This window comes from Pleurodeles waltl, chromosome 6 (genome assembly GCF_031143425.1).
Source record: "Pleurodeles waltl isolate 20211129_DDA chromosome 6, aPleWal1.hap1.20221129, whole genome shotgun sequence".
In the NCBI taxonomy this organism is placed as follows: domain Eukaryota; kingdom Metazoa; phylum Chordata; class Amphibia; order Caudata; family Salamandridae; genus Pleurodeles; species Pleurodeles waltl.
This window is the reverse complement of record NC_090445.1, coordinates 304,649,391-304,667,379: the sequence shown is the minus strand read 5'-3', so window position 1 is coordinate 304,667,379 and position 17,989 is coordinate 304,649,391.

The following is a 17,989-nucleotide window of genomic DNA, read 5'->3' as shown; positions in this document are numbered from 1 at the left end:
AAACACATGTTCCTCACATTTCTGTGGCAGAAAGTTCTGGAATCTGAGAGGAGCCACAAATTTCCTTCCACCCAGCGTTCCCCCACGTCTCCCGATAAAAATGATACCTCACTTGTGTGGGTAGGCCTAGCGCCCGCGACAGGATATGCCCCAAAACACAACGTGGACATATCACAGAAAACAGAGCTGTTTTTAGCAAAGTGACTACCTGTAGATTTTGGCCTCTAGCTCAGCCGCCACCTAGGGAAACCTACCAAACCTGTGCATTTCTGAAAACTAGAGACCTAGGGGAATCCAAGGAGGGGTGACTTGCGGGGCTCGGACCAGGTTCTGTTACCCAGAATCCTTTGCAAATCTCAAAATTTGGCTAAAAAAACACATGTTCCTCACATTTCTGTGGCAGAAAGTTCTGGAATCTGAGAGGAGCCACAAATTTCCTTCCACCCAGCGTTCCCCCACGTCTCCCGATAAAAATGATACCTCACTTGTGTGGGTAGGCCTAGCGCCCGCGACAGGATATGCCCCAAAACACAACGTGGACATATCACAGAAAACAGAGCTGTTTTTAGCAAAGTGACTACCTGTAGATTTTGGCCTCTAGCTCAGCCGCCACCTAGGGAAACCTACCAAACCTGTGCATTTCTGAAAACTAGAGACCTAGGGGAATCCAAGGAGGGGTGACTTGCGGGGCTCGGACCAGGTTCTGTTACCCAGAATCCTTTGCAAACCTCAAAATTTCGCTAAAAAAACACATGTTCCTCACATTTCTGTGGCAGAAAGTTCTGGAATCTGAGAGGAGCCACAAATTTCCTTCCACCCAGCGTTCCCCCACGTCTCCCGATAAAAATGATACCTCACTTGTGTGGGTAGGCCTAGCGCCCGCGACAGGATATGCCCCAAAACACAACGTGGACATATCACAGAAAACAGAGCTGTTTTTAGCAAAGTGACTACCTGTAGATTTTGGCCTCTAGCTCAGCCGCCACCTAGGGAAACCTACCAAACCTGTGCATTTCTGAAAACTAGAGACCTAGGGGAATCCAAGGAGGGGTGACTTGCGGGGCTCGGACCAGGTTCTGTTACCCAGAATCCTTTGCAAACCTCAAAATTTCGCTAAAAAAACACATGTTCCTCACATTTCTGTGGCAGAAAGTTCTGGAATCTGAGAGGAGCCACAAATTTCCTTCCACCCAGCGTTCCCCCACGTCTCCCGATAAAAATGATACCTCACTTGTGTGGGTAGGCCTAGCGCCCGCGACAGGATATGCCCCAAAACACAACGTGGACATATCACAGAAAACAGAGCTGTTTTTAGCAAAGTGACTACCTGTAGATTTTGGCCTCTAGCTCAGCCGCCACCTAGGGAAACCTACCAAACCTGTGCATTTCTGAAAACTAGAGACCTAGGGGAATCCAAGGAGGGGTGACTTGCGGGGCTCGGACCAGGTTCTGTTACCCAGAATCCTTTGCAAACCTCAAAATTTGGCTAAAAAAACACATGTTCCTCACATTTCTGTGGCAGAAAGTTCTGGAATCTGAGAGGAGCCACAAATTTCCTTCCACCCAGCGTTCCCCCATGTCTCCCGATAAAAATTATGCCTCACTTGTGTGGGTAGGCCTAGCGCCCGCGACAGGATATGCCCCAAAACACAACGTGGACATATCACAGAAAACAGAGCTGTTTTTAGCAAAGTGACTACCTGTAGATTTTGGCCTCTAGCTCAGCCGCCACCTAGGGAAACCTACCAAACCTGTGCATTTCTGAAAACTAGAGACCTAGGGGAATCCAAGGAGGGGTGACTTGCGGGGCTCGGACCAGGTTCTGTTACCCAGAATCCTTTGCAAACCTCAAAATTTGGCTAAAAATACACATGTTACTCACATTTCTGTGGCAGAAAGTTCTGGAATCTGAGAGGAGCCACAAATTTCCTTCTACCCAGCGTTCCCCCAAGTCTCCCGATAAAAATGATACCTCACTTGCGTGGGTAGGCCTAGCGCCGGCGACAGGAAACACCCCAAAGCGCAACGTGGACACATCCTACATTTTGGAAAAAAACAGAGGTGTTTTTTGCGAAGTGCCTACCTGTAGATTTTGGCCTCTAGCTCAGCCGGCACCTAGGGAAACCTACCAAACCTGTGCATTTCTGAAAACTAGAGACCTAGGGGAATCCAAGGAGGGGTGACTTGCGGGGCTCGGACCAGGTTCTGTTACCCAGAATCCTTTGCAAACCTCAAAATTTGGCTAAAAATACACATGTTACTCACATTTCTGTGGCAGAAAGTTCTGGAATCTGAGAGGAGCCACAAATTTCCTTCTACCCAGCGTTCCCCCAAGTCTCCCGATAAAAATGATACCTCACTTGTGTGGGTAGGACTAGCGCCCACGAAAGGAAAGGGCCCAAAACACAACGTGGACACATCACATTTTTTTATAAAAAGCAGTGCCTACCTGTGGATTTTGGCCTGTAGCTCAGCCGACACCTGAGGAAACCTAGCAAACCAGTGCATTTTTGAAAACTAGAAACCCAGGGGAATCCAAGATGGGGTGACTTGCGGGGCTCTGACCAGGTTATGTTACCCAGAATCCTTTGCAAACATCAAAATTTGGCCCAAAAAACGCTTTTTCCTCTCATTTCGGTGACAGAAAGTTCTGGAATCTGAGAGGAGCCACAAATTTCCTTCCACCCAGCGTTCCCCTAAGTCTCTCGATAAAAATGGTACATCACTTCTGTGGGTAGGCCTAGCGCCCACAAAAGGAAATGGCCCAAAACACAACGTGGACACAACATATTTTTTCACAGAAAACAGAGGTGTTTTTTGCAAGGTGCCTACCTGTGGTGTTTGGCCTGTAGCTCAGCCGGCCCCAGGGGGGGGGGGGGCCGAAATGCCCTAAAATAAATTTACCCCCCAACCCCCACCCTCCCCCGCCGGGAGCGACCCTTGCCTACGGGGTCGCTCCCCCTGCGTGACATTGGCACCAAAAAACAAATCCCCGGTGCCTAGTGGTTTCTGCCCCCTTGGGGGCAGGTTGACCTAAACTCAGCCAATCTGCCCCCAAGGGGGGCAGAAATGGCCTAAATACAATTTGTCCCCCAGGGGAGCGACTTTTGCCTGATGGGTCGCTCCCCATCTCTAAAAAAAAAAAACAAAGAAAAAAAAAAAGAAAAAAAAGAAAAATTCCCCTGGCGCCTAGAGGTTTCTGCCCCCCCCCCCCCGGGGGCAGTTCGGCCTAATAATAGGCCGATCTGTCCCCCGGGGGGGCAGAAATGGCCTAAAATAAATTTGCCCCCCAACCCCCACCACCCCCCCGGGAGGGACCCTTGCCTACGGGGTCGCTCCCCCTGCGTGACATTGACGCCAAAAAACAAATCCCCGGTGCCTAGTGGTTTCTGCCCCCTTGGGGGCAGATTGACCTAAAATTTGCCAATCTGCCCCCAGGGGGGCAGAAATGGTCTAAATACAATTTGCCCCCCCAGGGGAGCGACCCTTGCCTGATGGGTCGCTCCCCATCTCTAAAAAAAGAAACAACAAAAAAAAAAAACACAAAAAAAAAATTGCCCTGGTGCCTAGAGTGTTCTGCCCCCCCCTCAGGGGCAGTTCGGCCTAATAATAGGCCGATCTGTCCCCCGGGGGGGCAGAAATGGCCTAAAATAAATTTGCCCCCCCAACCCCCATCCCCCCCCCGGGAGCGACCCTTGCCTACGGGGTCGCTCCCCCTGCGTGACATTGGCGCCAAAAAACAAATCCCCGGTGCCTAGTGGTTTCTGCCCCCTTGGGGGCAGATTGACCTAAAATTGGCCAATCTGCCCCCAGGGGGGCAGAAATGGTCTAAATACAATTTGCCCCCCCAGGGGAGCGACCCTTGCCTGATGGGTCGCTCCCCATCTCTAAAAAAAGAAACAAAAAAAAAAAAACACACAAAAAAAAAATTGCCCTGGTGCCTAGAGTGTTCTGCCCCCCCCCCGGGGGCAGTTCGGCCTAATAATAGGCCGATCTGTCCCCCGGGGGGCAGAAATGGCCTAAAATAAATTTGCCCCCCCAACCCCCATCCCCCCCCCGGGAGCGACCCTTGCCTACGGGGTCGCTCCCCCTGCGTGACATTGGCGCCAAAAAAAAAATCCCCGGTGCCTAGTGGTTTCTGCCCCCTTGGGGGCAGATTGACCTAAAATTGGCCAATCTGCCCCCAGGGGGGCAGAAATGGTCTAAATACAATTTGCCCCCCCAGGGGAGCGACCCTTGCCTGATGGGTCGCTCCCCATCTCTAAAAAAAGAAACAACAAAAAAAAAAACACACACAAAAAAAATTGCCCTGGTGCCTAGAGTGTTCTGCCCCCCCGGGGGGCAGAAATGGCCTAAAATAAATTTGCCCCCCCCCCCCCGGGAGCGACCCTTGCCTACGGGGTCGCTCCCCCTGCGTGACATTGGCGCCAAAAAACAAATCCCCGGTGCCTAGTGGTTTCTGCCCCCTTGGGGGCAGATTGACCTAAAATTGGCCAATCTGCCCCCAGGGGGGCAGAAATGGTCTAAATACAATTTGCCCCCCCAGGGGAGCGACCCTTGCCTGATGGGTCGCTCCCCATCTCTAAAAAAAGAAACAACAAAAAAAAAAAACACAAAAAAAAATTGCCCTGGCGCCTAGAGTGTTCTGCCCCCCCCCGGGGGCAGTTCTGCCTAATAATAGGCCGATCTGTCCCCCGGGGGGGCAGAAATGGCCTAAAATAAATTTGCCCCCCAACCCCCACCCCCACCCCCCCGGGAGCGACCCTTGCCTACGGGGTCGCTCCCCCTGCGTGACATTGGCGCCAAAAAACAAATCCCCGGTGCCTAGTGGTTTCTGCCCCCTTGGGGGCAGATTGACCTAAAATTGGCCAATCTGCCCCCAGGGGGGCAGAAATGGTCTAAATACAATGTGCCCCCCCAGGGGAGCGACCCTTGCCTGATGGGTCGCTCCCCATCTCTAAAAAAAGAAACAACAAAAAAAAAACCACACAAAAAAAAAATTGCCCTGGTGCCTAGAGTGTTCTGCCCCCCCCGGGGGGCAGTTCGGCCTAATAATAGGCCGATCTGTCCCCCGGGGGGGCAGAAATGGCCTAAAATAAATTTGCCCCCCTACCCCCCCCCCCCGGGAGCAACCCTTGCCTACGGGGTCGCTCCCCCTGCGTGACATTGGCGCTAAAAAACAAATCCCCGGTGCCTAGTGGTTTCTGCCCCCTTGGGGGCAGATTGACCTAAAATTGGCCAATCTGCCCCCAGGGGGGCAGAAATGGTCTAAATACAATTTGCCCCCCCCCCAGGGGAGCGACCCTTGCCTGATGGGTCGCTCCCCATCTCTAAAAAAAGAAACAACAAAAAAAAAAAACACAAAAAAAAAATTGCCCTGGCGCCTAGAGTGTTCTGCCCCCCCCCCCCGGGGGCAGTTCGGCCTAATAATAGGCCGATCTGTCCCCCGGGGGGGCAGAAATGGCCTAAAATAAATTTGCCCCCCCAACCCCCACACCCCCCCCCGGGAGCGACCCTTGCCTACGGGGTCGCTCCCCCTGCGTGACATTGGCGCCAAAAAACAAATCCCCGGTGCCTAGTGGTTTCTGCCCCCTAGGGGGCAGATTGACGTAAAATTGGCCAATCTGCCCCCAGGGGGGCAGAAATGGTCTAAATACAATTTGCCCCCCCAGGGGAGCGACCCTTGCCTGATGGGTCGCTCCCCATCTCTAAAAAAAGAAACAACAAAAAAAAAAAACACAAAAAAAATTGCCCTGGCGCCTAGAGTGTTCTGCCCCCCCCCGGGGGCAGTTCGGCCTAAAAATAGGCCGATCTGTCCCCCGGGGGGGCAGAAATGGCCTAAAATAAATTTGCCCCCCCAACCGGCACACCCCCCCCCCCGGGAGCGACCCTTGCCTACGGGGTCGCTCCCCCTGCGTGACATTGGCGCCAAAAAACAAATCCCCGGTGCCTTGTGGTTTCTGCCCCCTTGGGGGCAGATTGACCTAAAATTGGCCAATCTGCCCCCAGGGGGGCAGAAATGGTCTAAATACAATTTGCCCCCCCAGGGGAGCGACCCTTGCCTGATGGGTCGCTCCCCATCTCTAAAAAAAGAAACAACAAAAAAAAAAAACACAAAAAAAAAATTGCCCTGGCGCCTAGAGTGTTCTGCCCCCCCCCGGGGGCAGTTCGGCCTAATAATAGGCCGATCTGTCCCCCGGGGGGGCAGAAATGGCCTAAAATAAATTTGCCCCCCCCCCCCCCCCCCGGGAGCGACCCTTGCCTACGGGGTCGCTCCCCCTGCGTGACATTGGCGCCAAAAAACAAATCCCCGGTGCCTAGTGGTTTCTGCCCCCTTGGGGTCGGATTGACCTAAAATCGGCCAATCTGCCCCCAGGGGGGCAGAAATGGTCTAAATACAATTTGCCCCCCAGGGGAGCGACCCTTGCCTAATGGGTCGCTCCCCATCTCTAAAAAAAAAAAAAGAACAAAAAAAAAAAAACACAAAAAAAAAATGTGCCCTGGCGCCTAGAGGTTTCTTCCCCCCCTGGGGGCAGATCGGCCTAATAATAGGCCGATCTGCCCCTAGGGGGGGCAGAAAAGGCCTTCCCAAAAAATTGCCCCCCCTGGGAGCGACCCTTGCCAAAGGGGTCGCTTTGTTGCGTGACATTCACGCGCAAAAACAAACTCCCTGGTGTCTAATGGTTTCTGCCCCCCTTGGGGGCAGTTTGGCCTTATCAAAATAGGCCAATCTGCCCCCAAGGGGGGCAGAAATGGCCTAAATATATATTGCCCCGTAGGGGAGCGACCCTTGCCTAAGGGATCGCTCCCCACCTAAAAAAAAAGAATTCATCACAAAAAAACAAAAAAACAAAAAATGGTCCCTGGTGCCTAGAGGTTTCTGCCCCCCCTGGGGGCAGATCGGCCTAATAATAGGCCAATCTGCCCCCAGGGGGGGCAGAAAAGGCCTTCCTAAAAAAATGCCCCCCTGGGAGCGACCCTTGCCCAAGGGGTCGCTCCCTTTTGCCAATTTCAAGAAAAAAAAAAAAATCCCTGGTGTCTAGTGGGGTTTCAAAAGCCGGATTGCAAGCAATCCAGCTTTTGAAACCTGTGAGAGACTTCAAAGGGAAGGAAATACATTTCCTTCCCTTTGAAGCCTCTCGGGGCCTCCCCCATGGGATTGAAAAAGAAATGCAAAAGCATTTCTTTTTCAATCGCGCTGGAAGCTCTGCTTCCAGCGCGATGGGGGAGACCCTGTGACTAATCAGCGCGCGCTCGCGCGCTGACGTCACAGGGGGAGTTGGGGGGGGTCGGGGGTGGGAGGGGAAGGGCTTCCCCTTCCATCCCTGACTTGGGGGGGTGGGGGGGAACCCCACAGAGGGAGCGAGAGCGCTCCCTCTGGGCTGTGTGCCGAGGACGTAGTGGTTACGTCCTCGGCACAGCAGCACTGTGCCGCAGGACGTAACCACTACGTCCGCGGCACAGAAGGGGTTAATAAGAATTTCAACCAAACCTCTCAATGACTCCAAAATATATGTTCCCCATTCTTCCAATAGGGCACTGCTGGCATCTTGGTAACTTGGCATAATTCTTATTCTCAAACCTCTAGCTATACGTTTTACTTCAATGTATTTTTTCAAAGTCACCACTTCCCACCATTTATTTATTTCCTTCCGAGACAGTTTCTCCCATTCACATAATTTAGCTTTCACATTTGAAGGGCCTTGACCTGTGCCCCCATTATCAGTTTTGGAATTAGTTGTAATGTCCTTGAAAGCTTCCTGTGCCATTAAACGCAGTTTTTCTGTTCTAGAATCCATTTCATGCTAAATTCAATTTGCTTTAAAGACGTACGAGCCTTTCTCTCCTCTTTTATTGCAGTGAGATTCTCCGACCGAAGGAAACTATTTGATCAAAGTATAAAGCAAATATTCACTGGCTTTTCATTCAAGGAAATGCTTTCCTTCGGTGTTTATACAACTCTGGTAGTTAATCAAAATGTGCTTACTTGGAATGGTGGCTGCTCACGCCGATTTGTCTGCAAGCATTTCAAAGATTGTCCCTGTTTTGGCATGTACTAGTGCACTTAATTCAGCGGTGGTGCTGGTGACGGCAGGACACTCTGTAATTTATCAACAACATTCATGAAATACTTCAGGAACGACCGCACTCCGGGATCTCTTGTTTCACAAAATTTATTTATTCAGGCTCAGTTAACTTCATCTACAGCTCAACAATCACCTGCCCTACGCGTTTCGGTCTGAGAGACCTTGATCACAGGCTTTTCCGGTAGGGGGTTTCTGTTTCCACATTTACATCTACAGATAACAATTCATTAAGACTCAACATATTTCTAAATGCACTTAGAAAATACTTCTCTCTGCTTTTTAAGTTTAATAACTGCGGTCTACACAACTAAAACTCTCCCATAATTTCCAAATAAATTCAATTATTAACTGGTGCACTATAAACTTATAATGCTGCATTCTGGGAGTTGTAGTTACCGTAAAACAAAACCAATTTAACCAATCTGTTGATACACCTCATAAATGTGCGTATGTGACATACTGTCCATGTCTCCCCCCATAATAAAAAAACTGAAATATTAATCAAACTGAATATTAGCTGCAAGTGCTGCAGAATAGAAAATAGAAAAAACTGTGTTTTATGATTATTTGCAATGGCTGCCATGTAAAATTACAAATGTACAAATAACTCCTCATCCTGATTCATCCCCATAGGGGTCAAGGTTCGAATCTCCAAGATGTGTTTAGACTCCAATTGTCGTAGTCTCTTTTCTCTGTCCCCTCCTCGTTCACTTATGGGGACATGGTCAATCGCATAAAAAGTCATTGTTTCCCATTGGCTATTATGTGCCAACTCCATATGCTGAGCCGTGGCGTAACTTCTGTCTGTGTTGACGATGGCACGAATATGTTCAAGAATCCTTTTCTTTGTTTCACATATGGTGCTCCCAACATACTTTAAACCGCAGGTCACTCCCACAATTTATTTTCTTCCCAAAATTCACAAAGATCTAAAAAATCCACCTGGGAGGCCAATAGTTTCAGCGAATCAATCTCTATTGGAACCTATATCAAATTATATTGATTTCTTTTTAGCACCAGTGGCGTGTAACTTAAATTCATATTTGAAAGACACAGGGGATTTATTGAGACATTTGGATGGCATTCCGTGGCAGGACTCATATAAGTTGATAACAATGGATGTCCTTTCACTATACACCAATATTGAACATCAGATTGGCATCCAGGCATGTAGGTACTTTCTGAGCCAAAGAAATATTCATTTTGCCCAACATAATGAAATGCTTTTAGAAATGATCCATCTCTGCATTACCAATAATTTCTTTCAGTTTGACCAGCAGTTATTTTTACAGATAAAAGGAACAGCCATGGGCTTTTCCTTTTCTCCAAATGTTGCGAACTTAACAATGGGCTGGTTTGAACAGAGAATAGCATGGGCAGAAGAAAATGAAAGATTCCAGCAGAAAGTCATTAGCTGGTTAAGATTCATTGATGATTTATTTCTAATTTGGGATGGCACAGAAATTGAATTTAAGGAATATTTTAACGTTCTGAACAATACTGTTGCCAAACTGCAATTCACTTATGAAATCAGTGACACACGAGTGACGTTCCTGGACACAGAAATCTATATAAGAGAAGGAGAGATACATACCACATTACACAGAAAATCTACTGCCACAAATTCAGTGTTACATGCCAATAGTTTTCACCCACCTAATACTAAATGGAAAATACCATATGGCAAATTATTATGGATAAAAATAATTTGTTCAGAATCTGGAGAATTTGCTAAACATATAAAGGCCTCAGAAGAAAGATTTATCTCCAGGCAATATCCCAGGAAATGTATTAATAAGGCAAAATAGCAAGTGGAAAAGATTTCGAGAACAGAATTAGTTCATAAAAAAACTTCTGTGTTGGAAGGTCAATCGGAGGATCCTATACGTTTCATCACAACATACTCCAATAATTTCTCCCAGTTACGGAAGATTCTAACCAAACACTGGTCTATTCTCCAATTGGATCCTATAGTAAAGGAGATTATGGGAGACTTTCCTCGAATGACTTTTAGAAGAGCACCAAATTAAAAAAAACAGGTTTTTGGAAATGTGGCAATTGCAAGGCTTGCAAAATTGTGAAAAACACTAAGGAATACACCATTGGTAATGGTGTTACAAAAAGCATTAAACAACATATCACTTGTAAGAGCCGGTTCACAGTATATGTTATTGAATGCCCCTGCGGTTTAAAGTATGTTGGGAGCACCATATGTGAAACAAAGAAAAGGATCCTTGAACATATTCGTGCCATCGTCAACACAGACAGAAGCTACGCCACGGCTAAGCATATGCAGTTGGCACATAATAGCCAATGGGAAACAATGACTTTTTATGCGATTGACCATGTCCCCATAAGTGAACGAGGAGGGGACAGAGAAAAGAGACTACGACAATTGGAGTCTAAACACATCTTGGAGATTCGAACCTTGACCTCTATGGGGATGAATCAGGATGAGGAGTTATTTGTACATTTGTAATTTTACATGGCAGCCATTGCAAATAATCATAAAACACCGTTTTTTCTATTTTCTATTTTCTATTCTGCAGCACTTGCAGCTAATATTCAGTTTGGTTAATATTTCAGTTTTTTTATTATGGGGGGAGACATGGACAGTATGTCACATACGCACATTTATGAGGTGTATCAACAGATTGGTTAAATTGGTTTTGTTTTGCGGTAACTACAACTCCCAGAATGCAGCATTATAAGTTTATAGTGCACCAGTTAATAATTGAATTTATTTGGAAATTATGGGAGAGTTTTAGTTGTGTAGACCGCAGTTATTAAACTTAAAAAGCAGAGAGAAGTATTTTCTAAGTGCATTTAGAAATATGTTGAGTCTTAATGAATTGTTATCTGTAGATATAAATGTGGAAACAGAAACCCCCTACCGGAAAAGCCTGTGATCAAGGTCTCTCAGACCGAAAAGCGTAGGGCAGGTGATTGTTGAGCTGTAGACGAAGTTAACTGAGCCTGAATAAATGAATTTTGTGGAACAAGAGATCCCGGAGTGCGGTCGTTCGTGAAGTATTTCATGAATGTTGTTGATAAATTACGGAGTGTCCTGCCGTCACCAGCACCACCGCTGAATTAAGTGCGCTAGTACATGCCAAAACAGGGACAATCTTTGAAATGCTTGCATATATATATATATATATATATATATATACACACACACATACTTTACCTATTTTCTCTGTATCCTCCAGGGGAATCCACAAACCCTGGGTACCTTTACAATCCCCAGGATGATGGGGAAAAAATGACACAAATTTGGCGTGCATACCTTATGAAGAAAGAAATGTTATGGAGCCCTATGCATGAACTACCCCTAATGGTCAAACAAGCATTTGCAATGCAATGGGTCTCGCGTTTACTTGAGTTAGAGCTATTAGCATTGTAAATTCCTAAGTGGACTCTTCTTGTCACATAAATTGAGAATTAAAATAAAAACAGTTGACATAAGTCAGCCGATTCAAAGAGCCACGCCTGCCATAAGCATGAGCGCGAAGGAGAGACACAAAAGGAAAAAGAAGTTAGCTCGTAGTCAAACGTATCCACAAAAGTGCAATTATGCACTTAACAGGGTCGATGGCCAAGGCGGTAACAAAACTGCACTAAGGAGGAAGAAGCGTAAAGCATTTACCTATGATAACAAAGGATTTTTTAAAGGCAAGCCCACGAATGTGTGATAAAGATGGGTGTGTGGTTGGAATGTTTAAAAGCCCACAGATATATTACAACAGAACAGAGAGCTTGCACGATTGACTTAAAAAGGGCTCAGCAACTGGGGAGTTGGAGGGTGGGAGGCAGCTAGGGGGTTAAGGACAAGCTTGGCAAACATTTCTCAAGATTTATTTAGTCAATTGTGTCACTTGGATTCTCCTTTCACTTATAGTGTGAACAGTCAAGCACTGCAGACTTTCAGTCAGGCAAAACAGACTATAACACTTTATTAAAAACTGAGAAGGAATATTCCTGTTTGCATTCCCAATTGAATTAGGCCCACAAAGGCGATAAACAGTTTCTTAAAAGGCCTATCTGCAGTGTGCAGATACTCGGCTAGATTAGACAGTAGTTCCATTTGAATGCAATCAGATCAGAGCTTCTTACCCAAGCTGTATAGCAGTGGACTTTTAAAATAAAGGTAGACTTTGGTGGCTAGCACTTTTACCAGGATGTACAATTAGTGAAGATGTTAGTGTCAAAGGAGAGATTGTAAAAACTGGATGCCACAAAAACAAAAGGGCTAGGGAAGCTAGATGACTCAGAAACCCATTCCTCACATTGTGTAATTGGTGAGCATTGTTTTAGGCCATCAGTGCAGTGGACTCCTCAGACCTAACACTGTGGTATCAGTGAGTATTCTAGCCTTAGGCCGGCCTCTTGTTTCAGATATCTGTGTTGTTTGCTGACCTACTGCAGTGGAATCAGCCTTGTTCTCATAACAGCTTTCCCTGTCACCAGGAGATGTCAAAGTGAGGTACTTTTGGTAGCTGTGAGTAATCACAACTACCCTTCACATATCACTCTGTCTTGTGCTATGCATAAGAGCAGCTACAGGTTTGCACGGATCTGTTCGGAACACAACTCTAAAACTCACGCACAACACCAAATATCACCCCATATAAATCAATCTAACCCAACACTAACAACCATAAACAATAAACACTTATATGATCACCTAAATGTTTGGAGTTTAAGGGGTAGATTTGCGCTTTAACAATGCCACCTTATCATTTAGTCTGTAGCAATCAGATTTTAAATGTGTGCAATCGGATATCAAGAGTGTCTGTTACTTTCTTTACTTGGGAAAGCTGTAAGCAAGCTCCACTGTGGTAGGACCATCAGACACAGGTAATTCTTTCTTTGTTGAAATATGTAACCTACTGACATTGGGAAGACAGATTTTAAGTCCAAAATCAGAAATCCTCTAAGGGAGCACATTATCTGCTACACTGTCATCATCATCATGACGCGGTGAAGCAGACAAAGGAGACCCGTCAGCGTTAGAGCGTGACTCAAAGTGGTCTTGAAATATTGTGCTCTTTTGAGACCTTTCCTGTTCCTGCCACTCTTAGAGTCAACAAAGAGATCTGTACAAGTTGTAAACACCCCAGCCAGCTTTGGCAATGGCATTTTGGTCACAGTTTGCAATGCTGATGACCCAATTAACATTTTCATTCTTTTTTTCCAACATCCTAGGGATTCTAGAGGTACCCAGAGTTTGTGGGTTCCCCTGAAGGAGACCAAGAAATTAGCCAAAATACAGAAAACATTTTGTTATTTTTTTGAAAAATGGGGAAAAAGGGCTGCAGAAGAAGGCTGATGTTTTTTTCCCTGAAAATGGCATCAACAAAGAGTTTGCAGTGCTAAAATCACCAGCTTCCCAGCTTTCCAGAACAGGTAGACTTGAATCAGAAAACCTCATTTTTCAACACAATTTTGGCATTTTAATGGGACATACTCCATTATTATATTTTTGTGTGCTTTCAGACTCCTTCCACTTAGTGACAGAAATGGGGGCCGATCAGCCTTCCAGCATGATCAGAGGGGACCTCTGATGAGATCAGGGTGTGATTTGCATGCTGACGTCATCAGACGTCCCTGGAGGGTTGTGGGAGGTGGCGCTGGAAGGGGGAGCGATTCTCCTTCCATCCCTGCCCCCATAGCCCAAGGGTGAGCACTAGCCGGAAATGTTAGTTGAAGTGAATGTTGGATGGAAAGAACTGTTACAATTAGAGGAGTTGTTCCTGGAGAGAAACATTACACCACAATCTGTAGTAAACAGTAAGGAAATAGTGTGAATAACACAATGAAGAAGAATACTGCACATAGGCATTTTGCATGGATCATAATGTTGATTGAAGTTGAATGGCATAGCACAGATTAACAGATTGAGCTGAATTTTAGACTGTATGTATTGGGATACAAATGACCTTTCCATTATAAATAGGAATTTACCCCTGCCCTAAGTGAGCCAACTCATGTGAAATGGATACCTATCTTCCCTTTGGCTCAGCAATTATGCTTAAAGCTTGTCCGTGCTGAGGCCTAAACCAGTTCTTGATGATTTGCACATCCAGGATCTTTTTTTTTACCTGCAGTGCAATAATTGTACCATGTAATTAAACATGTGACTACTGCCCATGTTGTTAACATAAAGCGATGGTGGCAACATATCAGTTTTTGATCATCATAGTGAAGAGACCTTTCTCGCTGGTTCAAATAGAACATGATGCCTACAGCTGATTATCAGGGCACTACTTTCTGCCTTAAAACTACTGTTTATAACAGTTTGAGAGCAGCACCAGGATTCGTTGGAACGGGCTGACCCAGCACTCCTTTTGAGACTGGGGACTGTGCCTGGAATGCACCCATCTGTTTTAAACTGCTCAGATTGGTGCAGTCTGAAGTGGGCATGTTGGGCTGGCCATTGCAAGACAACCGGCCAATTCAACATGCACACTTTAAGCTAGTCATCGCTGCTGCCAGTCAGCAGGAATGGCAATGCCCTCACTCTTGCACTTAGTCTAGAACAGCAGCCCTTTAAAATAAAATAGTAATGGCTATTGCACTGATGTCCTGTTTATATGTTGGAGGAGTGTGTGTGAAGTATAGGCAGAAAATGTGTTACTCTGCTAAAACCAGTTGTGAGAAAAAAGGGCTGATTGCAGAGGCCCTCTAACTTTGTGCCGCCATTTTCCACTTTTTTCTGGTGTTTTCCTGACTCTGATGGTGCCTTGGGTACTGCTAACCAGTCCCAGGGCCTGTGCTCTGTGTAAAATCAATATGCAAATTAGGCTAATTATAATTGGCTAAGCCAACCTACCTATAAGTCCCTAGTGTATGGAAGGGCATGTAGGTTTAGGGACCATAGCATAGGTAGTGCCCCCATAGGTGCACTGCTGACATGCCCAGTGTCATTTTAAAGGCAGGCCTGCCTTGCTGGCTGCTTTTAAATTAAAGTTATATGCAAATTCGACTATGGGATTAAAAGTAGTTCCAAAGTCTTAAACTACCTTATTTTTACATATAAGTCACCCCTAAGATGTGCCCTATGTGCCCCTAGGGCTGGATGTAACTATAAGCAGGGACCTTATAAAAGTAGTTTTATAAGTCCTGGTGAGGTAAAAACAGCCAAATTCGTTTTTCCCTCATTGTAGTCAATGGCCTCCATAGGCTAAAATGGGGAGACTTTATTTTAATTTTAAAAGTCCCCATAAATAATGGATGCCACGTGTTTGGTATCAAATTGATTGTTATAATAAATCCCACAACTTCCAGTTGTTGGATTTAATATAACTTGTTCAGGTAAAGAGTTTTAAACTTTACCTGAAAAGTTGCCAATTTCAGCCCTGCATTGTTTTTGCTGCTGTGCCCTGATCGGCCAGCCTGGACAGGCTGCCTTGATGAGGTGTAAAGTGGCCTGGCTTCATACAAAGAGATGTGCCTGTGGGAGGGAATCTCCCTCAGCAGATGGTGAGGCAGGGATGGGGAGGGCTGCCAAACTGGTCTTCAAAGGCAGAGGAGGACATTTGGAGCAACCCAGCAACACCCCCACATCCTGCAACCCCAGACAACTAGGTGCCCCCTTGATTAGATCAGGAGAGGGCAGGAGAGGGCTGTGTTTATGATTTTTAGCCACACCAGTGGGTGCGCTCAGCCAGATGTAACCTCCAAAAATCAGATTCAGCCATGATGGATTTTTGAAGAATGTTGCCTCCTGGGATTGATTTTTGCCACACATCCCAGGAAGTGGTCATCACAGGGGGAAGTACCCTGTACCTGATTGGAGAATCAGGACATCCCTGTTTTTCACCCAGGAACAAGGATAAAACTGGCAGACCTGCACCCACACCTCAGTTCCCTACCACATCCAAGAAGGAAGAACCAAAGGAGAAGAAGGACTGCCCTGCTGGACCGCGGGCCTGCACCTGGAACCTTCACTCAGAAGGACTGCACCAGCTGCACACTTGGGCTTCACCACAAGAAGGACTTTGCCTGGCTTCAACTGGTTTAAGGACGGACTCCCTGTTTGCTATAGGTGAACAATTGCTAGCCAGAGTCCCCTGCACCAACTCCTGAAGAAAGCGACCAGCTGACCACTATCCAGTGGCCAAAAAGGAGTTTGTGCCAGGTGCATTCTGGGAGTTGTAGTCCACACCCCCAAGGATCATCTCAGAGCTTCTGGACCCTTGGGGTGAGCTGTAGACCCCAAATAACCTTAAAAGAGTATCTGGGAGAAGACTCAGAAGTTTGGAGAAGTTTGGAGAACTTTTGAAAAAAAGCTCCATAAAGGGATCGACCTGCTGCGGCAACTCTAGCCGGCTTGCCTCAACTGCAACCCGGCCTGATTTGCAGGTTCGTCCCGGTAAAAATAATCTCCAAAAAAGAGATTAAGTCTGAAGGTAAAAAGCTAAAAAGTTGACCGGGACCTCCCAGCCAGCGTATCCGAGAAGGGCTCCAGGGTCGTCAAGATCCAGGTTTACCCCGGTCGAAGGATTTCCAACTCGAAAAAACGACTAAGTCCAAAGGTAAAAATCTCCACCGAGGATTCCCGTGACACGTATCTGGAGAAGGGTTTCAGGAGGTTCGTCCCGCTGAAGAAATTCTTCAGAAAAACGACTAAGTGTGAACGTAAACTTTTGACCAAGGCCTCCCGCGGCCTGTAGCCAAGCCAGGCTCCATCGCGGTCAGCCTTAAACTTTGACTTTGCCCCGTTCGAGGTGCAACCAGATGGTCAGATTGGCATTTTTTGTTTCTAGGCGCTAGAAAATAATAATTCTTTAAAAATTCATATCTCCGGTTCCCCTTATCTGATTTTTTTCATTTTTGTGTCATTTTAAAGATAAAAAATATAACTATTTTTATAAATTGGTTTTAGATTTTTAAACTGTTTCCTGTGTTTTATTTAATTACTGTTTTGTGATATTTGAATGCTTTACACTCTGTCTCCTAAGTTAAGCCTTGACGCTCATTGCCAAGCTACCAGGGGTTGAGCTGGGTTTAATTTACTGAGACCTAACTGGACCTAAGTGGAGGTTGGTGGCCTATTGCTAAGTGTAGGTACCTACCTGCCCTTACCAATAACCCATTTTCCAACATTAATCCATCACCCACACTTTCTGTCCAGGCTAGAATTTCACAGCTAACCACATACTGGGGGCTTGCTCCCACTCCTCCCTTACCAGGCTGAGAGGTTCGCTTACAGTTCAAGTGCCGTGTTATACCCCTCTCCCCCCCCTTACCTGCCCCCATACCCACTGGGTCTGCTAATCACTGGAAATCACTTATAACACTTAGCAGTAGTAGGTACCTACCTGCCCTTAGCAATAACCCATTTTCCAACACCAGTGAGATCCATTTTGCCCTGCCCTAGTTTTACAAGGCACAAAATGAAGGTTGGGGCATGTCACACTCAAGTCATCGCTTACCTATCCATCCAAATGTTGTTGCAGGAACAACATGAACCCCATTCTTATTCCATTCCATTCAGATTGACAGTATAAAAAACACCCAAGACGGTGCTCAATTCTGACAGCAAAGAAGGCAAAGGTGGATAGGGACCTAGAGAAGACAAACACAAAATACCACCTGTTTGTAGTCACACAGCTCACCTCCTCAGGTGGAGTTTCTCTTGACAGTTTTAAAAAATAATAAACATAATACAGGACTGCAGTTACTCTCTCCACTTACATCAATCTAAATTACATGCAGTTGTTTTCATTTAGAGGGATTTCACGTATTGTCAGATGAATTGTAACATTCTACAGGAAATGAAGCACACAATTTACTTTAGTAAATGCAGTATGGTAAACATTCAACATATCAAAGGTAGTGTATATGGCCAACAGTAGTCTAGCAGTCCAAACCAGTAATATTTAACTAACCTAAGT